The 19,218-nt window shown below is 36.8% G+C and overlaps 2 protein-coding genes across 3 annotated transcripts in view; both read right to left on the reverse strand.

Moving 5' to 3' along the window:
• TSNAX (translin associated factor X) overlaps nt 1-6,954 on the reverse strand; it is a 110,175-nt gene extending 103,221 nt beyond the window's left edge. The window contains exon 1 of one of the 2 annotated variants that reach the window (XM_082423030.1): nt 6,852-6,954. The gene's annotated coding sequence lies outside the window, so the exon portion shown is untranslated. The remainder of the gene's footprint in view (nt 1-6,851) is intronic. The other variant, XM_082423026.1, reaches the window with a different exon arrangement.
• The window catches only part of LOC309642077 (uncharacterized protein), a gene marked incomplete at its 5' end in the record, with an annotated part of 32,649 nt that overhangs the window by 10,803 nt on the left and 2,628 nt on the right, over nt 1-19,218 (reverse strand). The gene's annotated exons all lie outside the window — the stretch shown is intronic.

Genomic DNA, 19,218 nt, shown 5'->3' on the forward strand with positions numbered 1-19,218 from the left:
TTGTATATCAATTATACCTAAAAAAAAAATAACACAAAAGAAATTTTTAGCTACATGGATTAGAGGGGAAAAAGACAGAAAATACAAATGATCAATATTAGGAAATTAGCTAAATGTTCAAACATAGGAGTCTGGTTAAATAAACTATGATATATTCACATCATGGAGACCCATGCAGTTGTAATAAAAATGAGGAAGAACTCTAGGACAAGACATGTGGTGGTTTCCAGGATACATTAAGTAAAATAAGTAAAATGCAGAACAGTACATGCAATACGCTATCTTGTGTATAAGAGAAGAGGAAATAAGAAAACATACACAAATCTGCTTATAAAGAAATATAGGAGACATTACAACTGATACTACAAAAATGCAAACAATTATGAGAGACTACTATGAATAAACATATGCCAACAAACTCGATAACCTAGAAGAAATGGATGAATTTCTAGAAACAGAAAACCTACCAAGACCAAATCATAAAGAAATAGAAAACCTGAACAGACAACTAAGGGGCATGGAGATTGAATCAATAATCAAAAACCTCCCAAGAAAGAAAAGCTCAGGACCAGATGGTTTCACAGGTGAATTCCACCAAACATTTAAAGAAGAATTAACACCAGTCTTTCTCAAACTCTTCCAAAAAATTGAAGAGGGAACACTTCCAAATTTATCTTATGTGGCCAGCAATACCCTGACACCAAAGCCAGACAAAAACACTACAAGAAAAGAAAATTACAAACCTATATCCCTGATGAAGACAGATGTTAAAATGCCTAACAAAATATTAGCAAATCAAATTTAATAGCACATTAAAAGGATCATTCACCATGAGAAAGTGGGATTTATCCCTGAGATGCAAGGATGGTTCAACATATGAAAATCAATAAATGTGATACACCACATTAATAGTATGAATGAAATGAAATATTAAAATCATATAATCATCCCAATAGATGAGAAAGCATTTGACAAAATACAACATCCTTTCATAATAAAAATGCTCAGCATAATAAAGGCCAATATGGCAAGACCACAGCTAACATCATACTCAATGGTGAGAATTTTAAATCCTTTCTTCTAAGGTCAGGAACAAGACAGGAATGCCCACCCTCACCATTTCTGTTTGACATAGTACTGGAAGTCCTAGCCAGAGCAATTAGGCAAGGAAAAAAAACAATAAAGGGCATCCATAGCAGAAAGGAAAAATTAAATTATCTGTGTTCACAGATGACATGATCTAATACATAGAAAACCCTAAAGATCCAACAAAACATAGTTAGAACTAATAAATGAATTCAGTAAAGTTGCAGGATGCAAAATCAACACACATAAATCAGTTGCATTTCTATAAACTAACAACAGACTATTTGAAAGAGAAGTTAAGAAAGCAATCCCATTTACAATAGCATTGAAAACAATAAAATACTTAGGAATAAATTTAACCAAGGAGGTGTAAGACCTTTAGACTGAAAACTATAAGACACTGAAGAAAGAGGTTGAAGGAGATACAAATAAATAGAAAGATATTCCATGTTCTTGGAAGAATTAATGTGGTGAAAATGTCCATACTACCAAAAATGACCCACAGATTCAGTGTAATCCCAATCAAAACTCCAATGGCATATTTTCACAAAAATAGAAAAAACAATTCTAATATTTGCATGGAACCACAAAAGACTCCAAATAGCTGAAGCAATCTAGAGAAAGACAAACAACACTGGAGCCATCACAATACCTGATTTCAAGCTATATTACAAAGCTAAAGTAATCAAAACCATATGGTCCTGGCATAAAAACAGACACACAGAACAGTGGAACAGAATATAGTTTAGAAATAAACCTGTAAATATATGGTCAACTAATTTTTGAGAAGGGTGTCAAGAGCACACAATGGGACAAGGGCAGTCTCTTTAATAAATGATGTTGGGAATATTGGATATTGTCATGCAGAAGAATGAAACTGGACACCTATATTTCACCACTCACAAAAATTAACCTGAAATCAAATGTAAGCCCTGAAACCATAAAACTTTTAGAAGAAAACATAGGGGAAAAGATCCTTGACATGGGTCTAGGCAATGATTTCTTGGATAAGTCACCAAAAGCACAAGCAACACAAACTAAAATAAACAAGTGGGACTACACTAAACTATAGAGCTTCTGCACAGCAAAGGAAACAGTCAGTAAATTGAAAAGGCAATCTACAGAATGGGAGAAAATATTCAAAAACCACATACATGATACAAAACTAATAGCCAAAACATGTAAAGAACTCACACAACTCAATAGCAAAAAAAGTGAACAATCCAATTATATATTGAGCAAAGGACCTGAATAGGTTTTTCAAAGTAGACATACAAATGGCCAATAGGTATATGAAAAGTTGCTCAATATCATTAATCATCAGGGAAATGCAAATCAAAACCACAGTGAGATATTACCTCACACCTGTTAGGATGGCTTTTATCAAAAAGACATGAGATAACAAATGTTGGCGAGGATGTGCAGAAAAGGGAATCCTTATACACTAATGGTGGAAATGTAAATTGGTACAGCCATTATGGAAAACAGTATGGCAGTTCCTCAAAAAATTTAAATTGAACTACCATAGGATCCAGCAATCCCACTTCTGAGTATATATTTGAAGGAATTGAAATCAGTATCTCAAGGATATCTGCATACCCATGTTCATTGCAGCATTATTCCCAGCAGCCAAGACATGAGAACAACCTGTTTGTCAACCGATGAATAGATAAAGAAGTTGTGGGTTATATATATATATATAGAAAATTCAGATAAGAGAAAGGAAAAAATCCTGTCATTTGCAACAACATGGATGGACCTTAAGGGCATTATGCTAAGTGAGATAAGTCAGAGAAAGACAAATACTGTATGATCTCACTTATATGTGGAATCTAAAAAAGCTGAACTCGTAAAAACAGAGAGTAGAATGGTGGTTTCCAGGGGCTGGGGATGGGGAAATTGGAGAAATGTCTATGGGTATGAACTTTCAACTAGCAAATAAATAAGTTCTGTAGCTCTAATGCACAACAGATTGATTATAGTCAACAATACTGTATTATAAACTTCAAAGTTAAGACTGCATCTTAGTTGTCCTCAACATAAAAAAGAAAGTTCTGTGACATGACAAAGGTATCAGGACCACTAATCATATTGTAATATATAAATGTATCATATTAACACGGTGCATGCCTCAAACTTACATGATGTTATATGTCAATTATATTTCAATAAAGAAAAATACAGGATGGATAAACCAGAAAATAATAAGACTGGTTACTCACAGAGGCAAGGAGGTGAAGTGGATGGATGGAAGGAATAGGGATAGATACTTCTCTGAATGTAACTTTTTTAATAGTTTCCCTTTGAAATCATGTTAATGTTTTACATATCTAAAAAATTAAATCAATATGGAAGGATTAGGGATAGATACTTCTCTGAATGTAACTTTTTTAATAGTTTCCCTTTGAAATCATGTTAATGTTTTACATATCTAAAAAATTAAATCAGTAAGGAAGGGTGAATGCCCTAACACTGAACTCAAACACAACCAAACAACCCTAGCTGGACTGCAAATTCATAACACTACAGCACTGAAGGCAATAAAAACGAAAACTAAATCAATTACTTTTGAACATAGTACTTTGACTATATATTCTCAATCTAGGAGAAAAAAAGAACTTCAGACCAATCTTGAACTCAATATTTGTTTTTGTTTTGTAGTAGTGGTAGCAGTATGTGTGTGGTAATTATGAAACTATTTTACTTGTAGCAAATTGTGTTAGTGTCTGTAGCCATAGTTCACACTACAGACGAAGGGAGATACAAATAAAGAACAGGGGAAGGCAAGGAAGAACCTTGTGGTATTGAACTGGAATTGGAGGTATCAGTATGAACTCATGATTACTTAGCTCTGTAGGCTGAAAGGCTCTAGAACCAATGATATCCTAGTTGCAATAAGCACACTTATAATCTAGATCTTGGTTTCCAGATACCATTACTCACTAAAAGGATGCAGGGCTCACTGAATAAAGGACTGATCCCAGGGTTGAGGCAGGGAAGGTATAAGTTGAGCCTGGAACATCTTGTTGAACCAGAAGTGCTCCAACAAACAAAATATATGTAGCACGGAAAAAAAGACACAGAAGTCTTGAAGGAACTCCCACTATCCATGTCTGGGACACTTTGAGCACAAAAATAAATAAGGATGCAATGGATTATAAACCACTGAATTAAATAGGATCCAGGAGTCTATATTGATGATTAAAGAAAGGAAGGAAGGCTCTTCCTCACAGTAAAATGCTCACTCGTTAGCGTGAAGGGAGTAGTGGAGTTGGATAAACACTATTTTGGTTCAGGCAAGAATTGCTAAGGAATGTTATATCTAGTTTGATGAGGTCTTAAAAAGTGTCTCCCCACAGATTACTTATTAATTCCATAGAGAAAAACAGTAACTATATAGCGGAGACACAAGACGATACCTTGACCAGACGATCAAAATTAATATTACCAGTTAGGGACAGATGGACACCATGTACCTCCAAATGTGATATCCAGAAAAGGACACGACATTACTTCCTTAGTATTTCAGCCAGAGAGTGTATAATCTGAATCTAGCTCTAATCACGAGGAAGACAAATCCAAACTGAAGAACATTCTGTAAAACAACTGACATATATTCTTCAAAAATGTCAATGTCATAAAAGAAAAAAAAAACGTTGAGAATGGAATAAAAATGCCTTTTAAATTTAACAACTAGAACATCATTGCCAATTTGGTAGCGATAGAGATAGAAATCAGATCCCAGTGGGCTCAAAAAGTGAATGGGAACTAAAAACACAGCATCCAGGTAACTCCTGTGAGGAAAGGAGACAGGGTGAACAAGGTACGCCAATTCATAAATGGTTAATAATATACTTTTGTGGGGGACAAATTAGGTTGAGCGACACGAATATGCTATCATTATGGGGCAAATGGTGTTAGAAAAACTGTATATTTACATTCAAAAGAATGAAATAGGATGGACCCTTATCTATGCCATACACAAAAATCAACTCAAAATGTATTAAAGATTTAAACATAAGACCTGAAACTGTAAAGCTCCTAGAAGGAAACATAGTGGGAAAGTCATAATATTAGTTTAGGCAATGATTTCTTGGATATGACACATAAAGGATAAGCATCAAAAGCAAAAATAGACAGGTGGCACTACATCTCACTAAAAAGCTTCTGCACAGCAAAGGAAACAGAAACAGTGAAAAGGCAGCCTATGGAATGGAAGAAAATATTTGCAAACTATATATCTAAGGTGCTAATATCCTTACATAAAGGACCTACTGCAACTACAATTCAATAGCAAAATAAACAAATAACCCAAAAAATGGACAAAGGACTTGAAAGGACATTTCTCCAATGAAGACATACAAATGACCAAAAGGTACATGAAAAAGTGCTCAACATCACTAATCATCAGGGATATGCAAATCAAAACCACAATGAGATATCAACTCAAACCTGTTAGGATGGATATTATAAAAAAACAAAACAAAGCAAAAACAAAAAATAACAAGTGTTGTCAAGGATGTGAAGAAATTATAATCCTTGTACAGTGTTGGTGGGAATGAAAAATGGTGCTACCACTATGGAAAACATTATGGAGGTTCCTCAAAAAAATTAAAATAGATCCAGCAATCCCACTTCTGGGTATATATCCAAAAGAATTGAAATCAGAATCTTGAAGAGATATCGGGACTCCCATGTCCATTGCAACTTTAGTCACGATAGCTGAGATATGAAAATAAATATGCATGGATGGATGAATGGATAAAGAAAATGTGATATAAGCATACAATATTATTCAGCCTTAAGGAAAGAAGGAAATCCTGCCTTTTGCAACAACATAGATGAACCTGGAGGACATTATGCCAACTGAAATAAGCCAGACACAGAAGGACAAATACTACATGATATCACTTATATGAAGTATCTAAAATAGTTAAACTCATAGAAGCAGAGAGTAGAATGGTGGTTGCCAGGGGTTCAGGGGAGGGGGAAACAGGGAGGTATTAGTCAAAGGGTACAAAGTTTCAGTTATACAAAATGAATAAGACCTAGAGATCGACTGTATAGCATAGTGACTGTAGTTAACAACACTGTATTGTATAATTAAAAATTTGCTAAGAGGGTAGATCTTAAGTGTTCTTATCACAAAATATAACAGTAATAAATAATTAGGGCAGGAGGAAACTTCTGGAGATGGACTTTTTATGGCATAGACTGGTGATGTATTCATGGATGTATACTTATATTCAAAGATATCTTTTGTAAACATTAAACATGTACAGCTTTTTATGAATTAATAATAGTCAATAAAATGGCTTCTTAAGAAATAAATTATAGAATAAACATCTATGTTATTTTTGAAATAAAAAAAGGAAGTTTGAAACAAAATATTTGAACATGTTGAAAAAAAAAGAAAGAGTGAGATGCAGAGATCAAGATGGCAGAGTAGAAGGACGCTGGGCTCCCCTCCCCTCATGAAAACATCAAAACTACTATTACATATAGACTGACCCTCACTGAAATTGACCTGGGGACCACCAGACAGCTCTTCTACAACCAACGCTGTAAAGAAAGAGCCACACGGAGTGTGGCAGGAATGGAGAAGAAGTGATCTGGTTGGGACCCACACCCCTAGAAGAGGAGGATATCACAGGCTCAGGGATCCCTGCCCTGGGGAGCAAGGGGTTTGAGCCACACCCCAGCCCTGTGGTCTGACACCAGGAAGACAAGCTCCCTTAGTGGGTTTGAAAGACAGTGGGGCTTACCGGAGTGCTGTAAGAAACCAAGCCTCCTGAACACGCGCACAGCACGGAGGCAGCAGATTGGAAACTGCCTGGGGCTCTGGCCTGCCTGCCAGAGCCACCCCAGTGCACACCCCACAGCTCACACCAGGCTCCTGCTCCAGCCCCTCTTGCTCTGGCATTGCTCCCCACGAAGGCGAAGGCGGAGGTTGCTGTTTCCAATGAGAATGTGTATTCTTGGAGGGAGCAGAGCCAACTCAGACCCCGCCCATGCCTCTGGCCAGGGCTGAGGCAGCCATTGCCAGCATGTGCTTTGGTGCACACACTTGGGAGGGAGTGAAAGTAGCTCCCAGGCAGAGACCACCTTCTCCAAAGCTCCCTTCCCTGTGCACACTTGCGAGAGGATGGGGCCAGCTCAGTGGTGAGGCAGCAATTTCTCAGGCCCCAACCCAGCCTCTAACCAAGGCTTGCACACTAGGGAAAAAGTGAAACCAGCACAGAAGTGCAGCCCTAAGCCCTCAGGCCTCAGCCGCATCCCAAATCAAGGTGGAGACTACCATCACACCCAGGAAAAACCTAACTCCCTCAGGGCACCTGCTCCTGACCTCACATCTGAGAGGGCTGTGATGACCAGTGCGCACAGCAGAAGCCCTGGCTTGCACGTAGTTCTGGCTTTAGCCTCTCCAACCCCAGCCTTACCGCCTACGTGGCAAACACTGCCAGCACACCGCTGGGAAATAGGCAGCCCTGCTCACTTCAAATCCAGCTCTTCCACCAAAGCCACTGGACACGTGCAAACTGCACAGGGACACTCACACACAAGGGCACACCTTCAAGACCAGACAGGTAACTGTTTCACCTAATTTCATACAGACAGAGAAAGTTAAACAGAATGAGAAGACAGAGAAATATGTTTCAAAGAAAAGAACAAGAAATTAAAAAACCCTGAAAAAACCTTAATGAAGCAGAGATAAATAATTTATCTGATAAAGAGTTCAAAGCAAAAGTAATAAGGATGCTATTGAACTGGGGAAAAGAATACATGAACACAGTGAGAATTTTAACAAAGAACTAGAAAATATAAAAAAGAACCAGTCAGAGCTGAAGAATACAATAACTGAAATGAAAAAATACACTAGAGGAAATTAACAACAGGTTAGGAGATACAGAAGAACTCATAAGCGATCTGAAAGATAGAATAATGGAAATCATCCAATCAGAATAGCGAAAAGAAAAATAAATTTAAAAAAATAAGAATACTTTAAGGGACATCTGAAATAACATCAAGTGTACTAACATTTGCACTATAGGAGTCCTAGAAGGAGAAGGGAGAGAAAAGGGGGTAGAAAATGAAATGAAGACTGAAAAATTCCCAAACCTGAAAAAGGAAACTGATATCCAGGCACAGGAAGCACAGAGAATCCCAAACCAGATGAACTCAAAGAGACCCACACCAACACATATCATAATTAAAATGGCAAAGTTAAAGATAAGAGAGAATTCTAAAGGCAAGAAGAGAAAAACAGAGTTATACACAAGGGAATCCCCATAAATCTATCAGCTGATTTTTCAGCAGAAACTTAGCAGGCCAGAAGGGAGTGGCATGATATATTTAAAGTACTGAAAGGGAAAAACCTGCAACCTGGGATATTCAACCTAACACTGTCATTCAGAATTGAAGGAGACATAAATAACTTCTCAGACAAGCAAAAACTAAAGGAGTTCATCAATACTAAACCAACCTTACAAGAAGCATTAAAGGGTCATCTTTAAGTGAAAAAGAAAAGACTACTACAAGAAACAAGAAATTATGGGAAGGTAAAAATCCCACTGGTAAGGACAAATATATAGAAAGGTTATGGCTCAACCACTTAAATGGCTAGTACAAAAGTTGAAAGACAAAAATTATAAAACCAACTATAACTACAATAAATAGTTAAGGGATAGACATGAAGATGTAAAATACATCAAAAACTCAAAACATAGGGGAGGGGAGTAAAAAATGTAGAGCTTTTAGAATCTGTTGAACTTAAAATCAGTTTAAAGCAAGTAGATATAGTTATAGGTCAACATATATGAACTACATGGTAAGCACAAATCAAAAACCTACAATGGATATATAAAAACTGGAGAGAAAGGAGCACAAACATAACACAAAAGAAAATTATCAAACCACAAGGGAAGAGACTAAAACACGAAGAACAGAGAAGAACTAGAAAAACAAGCAGATAACAAGTAACAAAATGTCAGTACGTACATACCTATCAATCATCACTTTAAATGTCAATGGACTAAATGCTCCAATCAAAAGACATAGGGTGGCTGATTGGATAAAAAAAACAAGACTCATTTATATGCTACCTACAAGAGGCTCACTTCAGAGCTAGACACCCAGACTGAAAGTGAGAAGATAGAAAAAGATGTTCCATGCAAATGGAAATGAAATCTGGGGTTGCAATACTCATATCAGACAAAGTAGACTTTAAAACAAGTCTACAATAAAGGACAAAGAAAGACATTATATAAAGATAAAGGGATCGATACAAGAAGAGGGAATAACATTCATAAACATATAGGAACCTAATATAGGAGCACCTAAATATACAAAGCAAATAGTAACAGACATAAAGGGAGAAATTAACAATAATACAATAATAGTAGAGGACTTTAACAACTCATTTCATTAATCGACAGATCATCCAGACAGAAAATCAAAAAGGAAACCATGGTCTTAAATGACACATTAGACCAGTTGGACTTAATAGATATCTACAAGACATTCCATCCAAAAACAGCAGAATACACTTTGTTGTCAAGTGCACATGTAATGTTCTCCAGGATAGATCACAAGCTAGGCCACAAAACAAGGCTCAAAAATTTAAGAGGATAGAAATTATATCAAGAATCTTTTCCTTCCACAATGGTATGAAGCTAGAAATCAATTACAGTAAGAAAAATGGGAAAACACAAACATGTGGAGACTAAACCACATGCTACTAAAAAAACCAATGGGTCAATGAAGATATCAAGGAGGAAATCAGAAAACAACCTTAAGACCACTGAAAATAAAAGCACAACTTTAAAAAATCTATGGAATGCAGCAAAAGCAGTTTTAAGAGGGAAGTTTATAGCAATTGAGGCATACTTCAAGAAGAAAGAAAAATCTCAAATAAGCAACCTAACCTACCATTTAAAGGAATTAGAAAAAGAAGAACAAACAAAGCTCAAAGTCAGCAGAAGGAAAGAAATAATAAAGATCAGAGAGGAAATAAAACAGAGACCAAACAACAATAGAAAAGATCAATGAAATCAAGACTTTTTTTTGAAAAGATAAACAAAATTGATTTAGTCAGCTTCATTAAGAAAAAGAGGATCTAAATGAACAAAATAAGAAATGAAAGTGGAGAAATTACAAGCAATATCACAGAAATACAATCATAATAGAATACTATGAATGGTTATATGCCAACAAACTGGACAACCTAGAAGAAATGGATAAATTCCCAGGAACATAAACCTTCCAAGACTGAATGAGGAAGAAATAGATAATCTGAACGGACAAATTACTAGTATTGAAATTGAATCAGTAATCAAAATACTCCTAACAAGCAAAAGTCCAGGACCAGACAGATTCACAGGGGAATTCTACAAAACATATGAAGAAGGGTTAAAACCTATCCTTCTCAAACTATTCCAAAAAATGAAGAGAAGGGAATACTCCCAAATTCATTCTACAGGGTCACCATTACTCTGATACCAAAAACAGACAAAGACCTTACCAAAAAAAAAAAATTACAGGCCAATATCCCTGATGAATATAGATGCAAAAATTCTTAACAAAATATTAGCAAATAGAATTCAACAGTATATAAAAAGTATCATACACCATGATCAACTGGAATTTATTCTAGGGATGCATGGATGGTTCAATATCTGCAAATCAATCAATGTGATACACCACATTAACAAAATGAAGAACAAAAAAAATCACGATTATCTCAACAGACACAGAAAAAGCATTTGAAAAAATCAATACTCACTCATGATTAAAAACTCTCAGCAAATTTGGTAGAGAGGGAACATATCTCAACATAATAAAGGCCATTTATGACAAACCCACAGCTAACATCATACTAAATGGTAAAAAACTGGAAGCTTTTCCTCTAAAATCAGGAACGAGACAAAGATGCCCACTCTTCCCACCATTTCTGACTAAAAGGAACCAGGGCTCTTTGGAAAAAATGACTGATTCTAGGTCAGGGACAGGGAATGTACATATGAGTCTGGGCCATCTTGTGCCAGAAAGCAAGAAAAATATCAAAGATTAATGTGAACAAATCTAAAATACATATGAAACAACTTGAATAATTTCTCATTGGCCAAAAGTGGGACAATTTAATCATCAAAAATAATAATTAAAATAAGTCAAATATATGGAAATCAGTGCATTCACAATAATATTTTAAAAGTCCTCATCTGTCACAATTGGAAGGTGCTAGGACACCAGCTCAATATTCTGAAAATTGATAAATAAAACCTATCTTTCATCTACAAATTGTATGTCAGGGTAACAAAAAAGTGGATGAAAAAAGTTCTCTATGGTAGAATTTCAGTTAGTAAATTCAGAAGGAATGACAGAATTAGAAATTCTTTTTTTTTCAACCTCTAATGAAATGTTGGATCTAGTCACAATCATCAGTTGCTAAAACAATCAGGTGAAAAGTTGATGAAAAACGTTCTAATGCTGGAATCAAGCTGACATCACTTAAACCCATGAGCTATATTTCATCATGAAAAATGAAACTATGAGACATTATGTTTCTCAAAATGTGATGGAATAGGAAGCATACAACAAGCACTATGAAGTATTCTTACCTAAAATATAGAGCCTGAATCTAATAAAAATTCTAGATCTAACTGTCTATCTACAAAAATAAGAGGACTATCATACGGAAGCAATCAGCTAAATCCAGGAAATATTCTACAACACAAGTGACATAATTTCTCCAGTAAATTAATGGTATGAAAAAGAATGGCAGGGTACTAGCAAAATTGAGTAAAAGGGACTTAAGAAACATGACAGTCAGGTGCAATGTATGAACTTTGTTTAGATCTTAAATAAAACAAAGCAACTGTACAGAGGATCTGTGAGAAAATCAGACAAATTTTTTTTAAATTAATTTATCTTATTTATTTATGTTTGGCTGTGTTGGGTCTTCATCGCTGCGCGTGGGCTTTCTCTAGTTGCGGTGAGCGGGGGCTATTCTTCACTGCGGCAGGCAGGCTTTTCATTGCGGTGGCTTCTCTTGTTGCAGAGCACGGGCTCTAGGCGCACAGGCTTCAGGAGTTGTGGCACGTGGGCTCAGTAGTTGTGGCTCGTGGGCTCTAGAGCGTAGGCTCAGTAGTTGTGGTGCACGGGCTTAGCTGCTCCGCGGCATGTGGGATCTTCCCGGACCAGGGCATGAACCTGTGTTCCCTGCATTGGCAGGCAGATTCTTAGCCACTGCGCCACCAGAGAAGTCCCCAGACAAATTTTAATATTTGCTGGATGATGGGTAGTATGAGGAGATTTTCTTAATTTTGGTGAGTGTGATAATGGCATGATGGATATGATTTTATTTAAAGTACTTATTGGATATGCATATTGAAGTTGAGGTATGATTTATAATAATACTTCAGCCAAAAATAAAAAGGATAAAATTGGAAACTACTATGAGTAAATGCCAACAAATTGGACAACTAGAAGAAATGGACAAATTCCTAGAAACAGACAACCTACCATGACTGAATCATGAAGAAATAGAAAATCTGAACAGACTGATTACTTGTAAGGAGATTGAATCAGTAACCAAAAACCTCCCAACAAACAAAAGTCTAGGACCAGACAGCTTCCCTGGAGAATTCCACCAAACATTTAAATAAGATTTATTACCTATCCTTCTCAAACTCTTCAAAAAATTCAAGAGGAAGGAACACTTCCAAACTCATTTAATGAGGCCAAACCAAAACCAGACAAGGATGCCTCACGAAAAAAAAAATTACAGGCCAATATCCCTGATCAACATAGATGCAAAATCCTCAACAAAATATTAGCAAACCAAATTCAGCAATACATTAAAAGGAGGCTTCCCTGGTGGCGCAGTGGTTGAGAATCTGCCTGAAAATGCAGGGCACACGGGTTCAAACCCTGGTCTGGGAAGATCCCACATGCCACAGAGCAACTGGGCCCGTGAGCCACAATTACTGAGCCTGCGCTCCGCAACAAGAGAAGCCGCAATAGTGAGAGGCCTGCGCACCGCGATGAAGAGTGGCCCCCGCTTGCCGCAACTAGAGAAAGCCCTCGCACAGAAACGAAGACCCAACACAGCCATAAATAAATAAAAAAAAAAAAAAAAAAAAAAAAACCAATACATTAAAAGGATCATACATGATGATCAAGTGGGATTTATTCCAGGGATGCAAGGATGGTTCGTTATTCATCAATGTGATACACTATATTAACAAAATGAAGGATAAAAATCATATAATCATATTAATAGATGCGGAAAAAGCTTTTGACAAAATTCAACATCCATTCATGATAAAAGCTCTCAACAGAGTGGGTAGAGAGGGAAACATACCTCAGTATAATAAAGGCTTATATGATAAGCCCACAGCTAACATCATATTCAATGGTGAAAAGCTGAAAGCTTTTCTTCTAAGATCAGGAACAAGACAAGAATACCCACTCTCATCACTTTCCTTCAGCAGAGCATTGGAAGTCCTAGCAATAGCAATTAGGCAAGAAAAAGAAATAAAAGGAATCCAAATCACAAAGGAAGAGTTCTCTATTTGCAGATGACATGGTATTTATTATGTATACAGAAAACCCTGAGACTCCACCAAATAACTATTAGAACTAAGAAATGAATTCAGTAAAGTTGCAGGATACAAAATCAATATACATATCAGTTTGTTTCTATATACCAACAACAAACTATCAGAAAGAGAAATTAAGAAAACAATCCCATTGGGCTTCCCTGGTGGCACAGTGGTTGAGAATCTGCCTGCTAATGCGGGGGACACGGGTTCGAGCCCTGGTCCGGGAAGATCCCACATGCCGCGGAGTGACTGGGCCCGTGAGCCACAACTGCTGAGCCTGCGCGTCTGGAGCCTGTGCTCCGCAACAAGAGAGGCCACGATGGTGAGAGGCCCGCACACCGCGATGAAGAGTGGCCCCTGCTCACCGCAACTAGAGAAAGCCCTCGCACAGAAACGAAGACCCAACACAGCCATAAATATAAATAAATAAATAAATAAATAATTTAAAATAGCTTATAAAAAAAAAAAAAAGCCCTTTCCATCTCTAAAGTGCAAGGATTCTCTAATGGGGCAACATGGACTATAGGAAAAAAAAAATCCCATTTAAAACTACATCAAAAAGAATAAAATACCTAAGTATAAATTTAATCAAGGAGGTGAAAGACCTATACACTGAAAACTATAAGACACTAATGAAAGAGATCGAAGAAGAAACAAATAATTAGTAAGATATTCTGTGCTCATGGATTGGAAGAATTAATATTGTCAAAATGCTCATACGACCCAAACAATCTACAGATTCAGTGCAATGTCTATCAAAATTCCAACGGCATTTTTTCACAGAAATAGAAAAAACAAATCTAAAATTTGTATGGAACCACAAAAGATCCTGAATAACTAAAGCAATCCTGAGAAAGAAGAACAATGCTGCAGACATCACACTTCCTGATTTCAAACTATATTACAAAGCTGTAGCAAACCACAACAACCAAAAAACAGACCTTGGGTGAAGGGGGTCAGAAGGTAAAAGGAAAAAAAATCTTTTCCCTGAAATGCAAAACTGTAGTCAATTTAACTGTATGTCCTTGAGTTAGTTGCTCAGTTGCACAAAGATTGAATTTTCTTATATGTAAAATGAAAGTCTTAACAACATCTACTCCATAGTCTCATAGAGCATCATATGAGAATTTGTATGTGCAAGTCCTTTGTGAACTGTAAAAAACTACACTAAGGTTAGCTGGGTGTTTATTTACACATGCTTTTGTATACACACATTTTGTGAAAGTAATGGGATTTCAGATGATCTTTGTAGAATGGGTAGGAGTTGAATTTGCAGAGAATAGAAGGGATGAGTCAGTTGTGGGAAAATGGTATGATATAATAAAGAGCAATTAAAAAACAAAAAGATGGAGCTGAGTGAGAAAAAAATTTTTAATAAAATAAAATAATGACTAAATATTAATAAGAAGGAATGTAATGGAGGAAAAACATTCTTATTTAAAATTTAGACTATGACTACTTTTGCCTTCTGAAGGTGGGGGAAGAGTGTGTAAACACCATATCAATAGGAATATAAATCACATATTTCCTTCCATATTCAGGCACTAGTATATAGCAGAGAATGAAATTTCAAATTCGTCCAGTTCTGGGCTACTCAAGAGAAAGTCTCTGAGTATACTGCCTTAGAGATAATAGTGAGCAGTTGGATATCTGAAGGTCAGCCCAGAGCCCAGGGATCAAGCTATGTAGTGAGAAAATTCAGGTTCCTTAAGAGGTTGTGTGAAGGATGTCCCAAAATGGAGTAGCCAGAGCAATGTAAAAAGACTCCTGAGGGGGGACAGAAGAAAAAGAGCTTTAAAAAGAGCTGAGTGTTGAATCTAGGTTCTTCTTGGAGCAGAAGAAAGAGAACAAGGATAAGAGTGAGATCCTTAGTTCAATGGGAGCAGAAATTCAGAGTCAGGGATGGCCAAGAATGAAAACTGTGCTCCCCCTGCCCCTGTCCCCCATCTTTTTGCCCCTGCTCAGAGCTTTGCAGATCCCTGGGGAGGGAACTGGACTTCCCATTTGATGTGGGTAGAACTCTCAACACATTTAAATAAGAATGTCTCCTGACAAAGAGATGGGACCAGGGAAAATGTATATAAAAGATGAAAAAAACACACAAATGTATGGTATTGGTATTAAAAAAGACACATAGATCAAGGGAACAGAATAGAGAGCCTAGAAATAAATCTACACATATATGGTCAATTAATTTATGACAAAGGAGCCAAGAATATATAATGGGAAGAGGATAGTCTCTTCAATAAATGGTGTTGGGAAAACTAGACAGTCACATACAAAAGAATGAAACTGGACCACTATGTTACCCCACACCAAAACTCAGCTCAAAATGGATTAAAAACTTGAATGTAAGACCTGAAACCATAAAACACTTGGAAGAAAATATAGGGGGGGGGAAGCTCTTTGACGTCTGTCTTGGCAATGATTTTTTGGATTTGACACCAAAAGCAAAGGCAACAAAAGCAAAATAACATGTGGGACTACAACAAACGAAAACGATCTGTACAGCAAAAGAAACCATCAACAAAATAAAAAGCATTCTACAGAATGGGAGAAAATATTTGCAAATCATATATCTGGTATACTATATGTATTACAGAAAAAGAACAAACAACTCAATGAAAAAGTGGGCAGAGGATCTGAATAGACATTTTCCCAAAGAAGACATACAGATGGTCAACAGGTACATGAAAAGGTGCTCAACATCACTAACCATCAGGGAAATGTAAATCAAAACCACCATATCACCTCACACCTGTTAGAATGGCTATTATCAAAAAGACAAGAAATAAGTGTTGGTGAGGATATGGTAAAAAGAGAACCCGTTGTGCAATGTTGATGGGAGTATAAATTGGTGCAGCCACTGTAAAAAACAGTATGGAGGTTCCTCAAAAAATTAAAAATAGAACTACCATATGAGCCAGCAATTCCACTTCTGGGTATTTACCTGAAGAAAATGAAAACACTAAGTGGAAAAGATATCTGCACCACCATGTTCATTGCAACATTACTTAAAATTACCAAGATATGGAAGCAGCCTAAATGACCATTGAGAGATAAATGGATAAAGAAAATGTGGTGTATACATATATATGTATATATATGTGAATATTATTCATCCATAAAAATGAAGTACATCTTGTCTTTTGCAACAACATGGATGAATCTCAAGGGCATTATGCTGAGTGAAATAAGTCAGACAGAGAAAGACAAATTCTGTATGATCCCACCTACATGCGGTTTCTAAAGACCGAAAATAAAAAAACTGACTCATAGATACCAAGAATAGATTAGTGGTTGCCAGAGGCAGTGGGTTGGGGGGGCGGTAAAATGGTCCAAAGGTGTGAACTTTCAGTTATACGTAAGTCTGGGAGATCTAATGTACAGAGTGACTATAGTTAACAATACTATATTGCAGGTTTAAAAGTTGCTAAGAGAGGGGCTTCCCTGGAGGAGCAGTGGTTAAGAATACGCATGTCAATGCAGGGGACACGGGTTCAATCCCTGGTCTGGGAAGATCCCACATGTTGTGGAGCAACTAAGCCCATGCGCCACAACTACTGAGCCTGCGCTCTAGAGCCCACGAGCCACAACTACTGAGCGCATGTGCCACAACTACTGAAGCCTGCGTGCCTAGAGCCTGTGCTCCGCAACAAGAGAAGCCACCACAATGAAAAGCCTGCCTGCTGCAACAAAGAGCAGCCCCCGCTCGCCACAACGAGAGAAAGCCCACGCTCAGCAACGAAGACCCAGTGCAGCCAAAAATAAATAAATAAATAAATAAGTTGCTAAGAGAGAAGATCTTAAAAGTTCTCATCACAAGGAAAAAAGACTGTGTGTGAGGTGATGAATCTTAACTAAACTTCCTATGGTAATTGTTTCATAAAATATACATATATCAAATCATTATGTTGTACACCTAAAATGAATACAATGTTATATGTCAATTATAACTCAGTAAAAAATAAATTAAAAAAAAAGGCAAAACGGAGGGAATTCCCTGGCGGTCCAGTGGTTAGGACTCCGCACTTTCACTGCCGTGGGCCCGGGTTGACTCCCCTGGTCGGGGAACCAAGATCCTGCAGCCAAAACAAAAAAAAAAGAAAAAGAAAAGGCAAAATGGGAGGGCACAAGAATATAAAAATGTTGATAATTGTTGAAGTTGATAATTATTGACCTAATCAGGGCTGAGGTTGATTATACTACTATTTCTATCTTTGTGTATGTTTACCTTTTCCCACAAAAAAAGAGTTACAGAAAAAACTGAGCTGTCTTTAACCTGGGTTGGTATAAGTTACTGATTGGGACTACATTAAAAGTGGGTTCAACATTAATGTAATGTTTGTTAACAACAACAATGACAACAAAAAACAACTCATAGTGTAATTATATTAACCCATTATATTTATATACATTATATAAATAAATCAATAAATCATTATAATGAGGAATGATTCTAAAGTTTCATGTTATATTTCTTGAGATGATCAATTTTTAACTGGATTAGTAAATTTTAAATCATAAGCTGATAAAGTGGGTGATAGATGAATTTTCCTGAATATATACAAAGTCTATTTAAATATTTTATTTTCATAAGGGAACCACCTTGGTAGACAGTAAACCTGGTTCGACGTACATGGGGAAGCACAGCGCATGTGTGTATCTGGCAGAACACCCAGTACAGAAGAGAGCAGGTGCTGTTTTCCAAGACACCTACTTGTGCGTGTCCCGATACTATAGTTAGAAAATGGCTCAAATTTTTAGTTGCTTTTCCCAGAACTTGAAGATCGTCTTCCTGTTTATCTTGGTGGGATGCCTATGTTGTACTTGTGATTTTTCTGTTCTCTGTAATGTATTATAACAAGATTGTCACAGATGGGGAAACAAGAGGTCATTAGTTAACAATCAGATGTGTGATTTCCTGAGCAGAAAAGACGCTCTCTTGTGCATTTTAAACATTTTTAAAGGAGAAATAGGGCTAGTCCCTTGAGGGCAAAGCCTGTTCACTGGGCTTTCCTCAAGACTCGACACAGTCATTTCTAAATTCATTTCCTCATTTAATTCTGTCCTTTGCATTTAATCTCAATTTTGCCTCTATTTTTCTGTAAGTCTCTCATCAGTTCATAGTGGTTATTGCTTTATAGTTTTAAGTAAACATTGCCAGAAGAACAAAGGAAAGTGAAAGAGGTGGTCAATTAGCTTTGGTCCAAGTTGGTGTGATATGGAGATGACAGCACCTTTCCTTGAATTCATCCTTCAGGTTTTAGACCAGTTGATCTTCATTAGGTTTGGGGCAGGGAAAAAGTTGTACTAATTACTGGCTTTGGGAGACACAAGCCTTTGTTCTCCTCAAAGTATTAGGTAACACTCTTAGCGCTACTCATCTCATTGCCTTACTCTTGTTTCATTTTCTATAAATGGACATAATAATGGTACCCACCTCACGGCGATTGTAAAGATTAAGTGAGATAATATTTGTAAAATGCTTAGAACAGAGATTGGCACATAATAGTAAGTACCCTGTAAG

Source organism: Balaenoptera physalus (genome assembly GCF_965194825.1).
Source record: "Balaenoptera physalus genome assembly, chromosome: 14".
NCBI classification, from domain to species: Eukaryota; Metazoa; Chordata; class Mammalia; order Artiodactyla; family Balaenopteridae; genus Balaenoptera; species Balaenoptera physalus.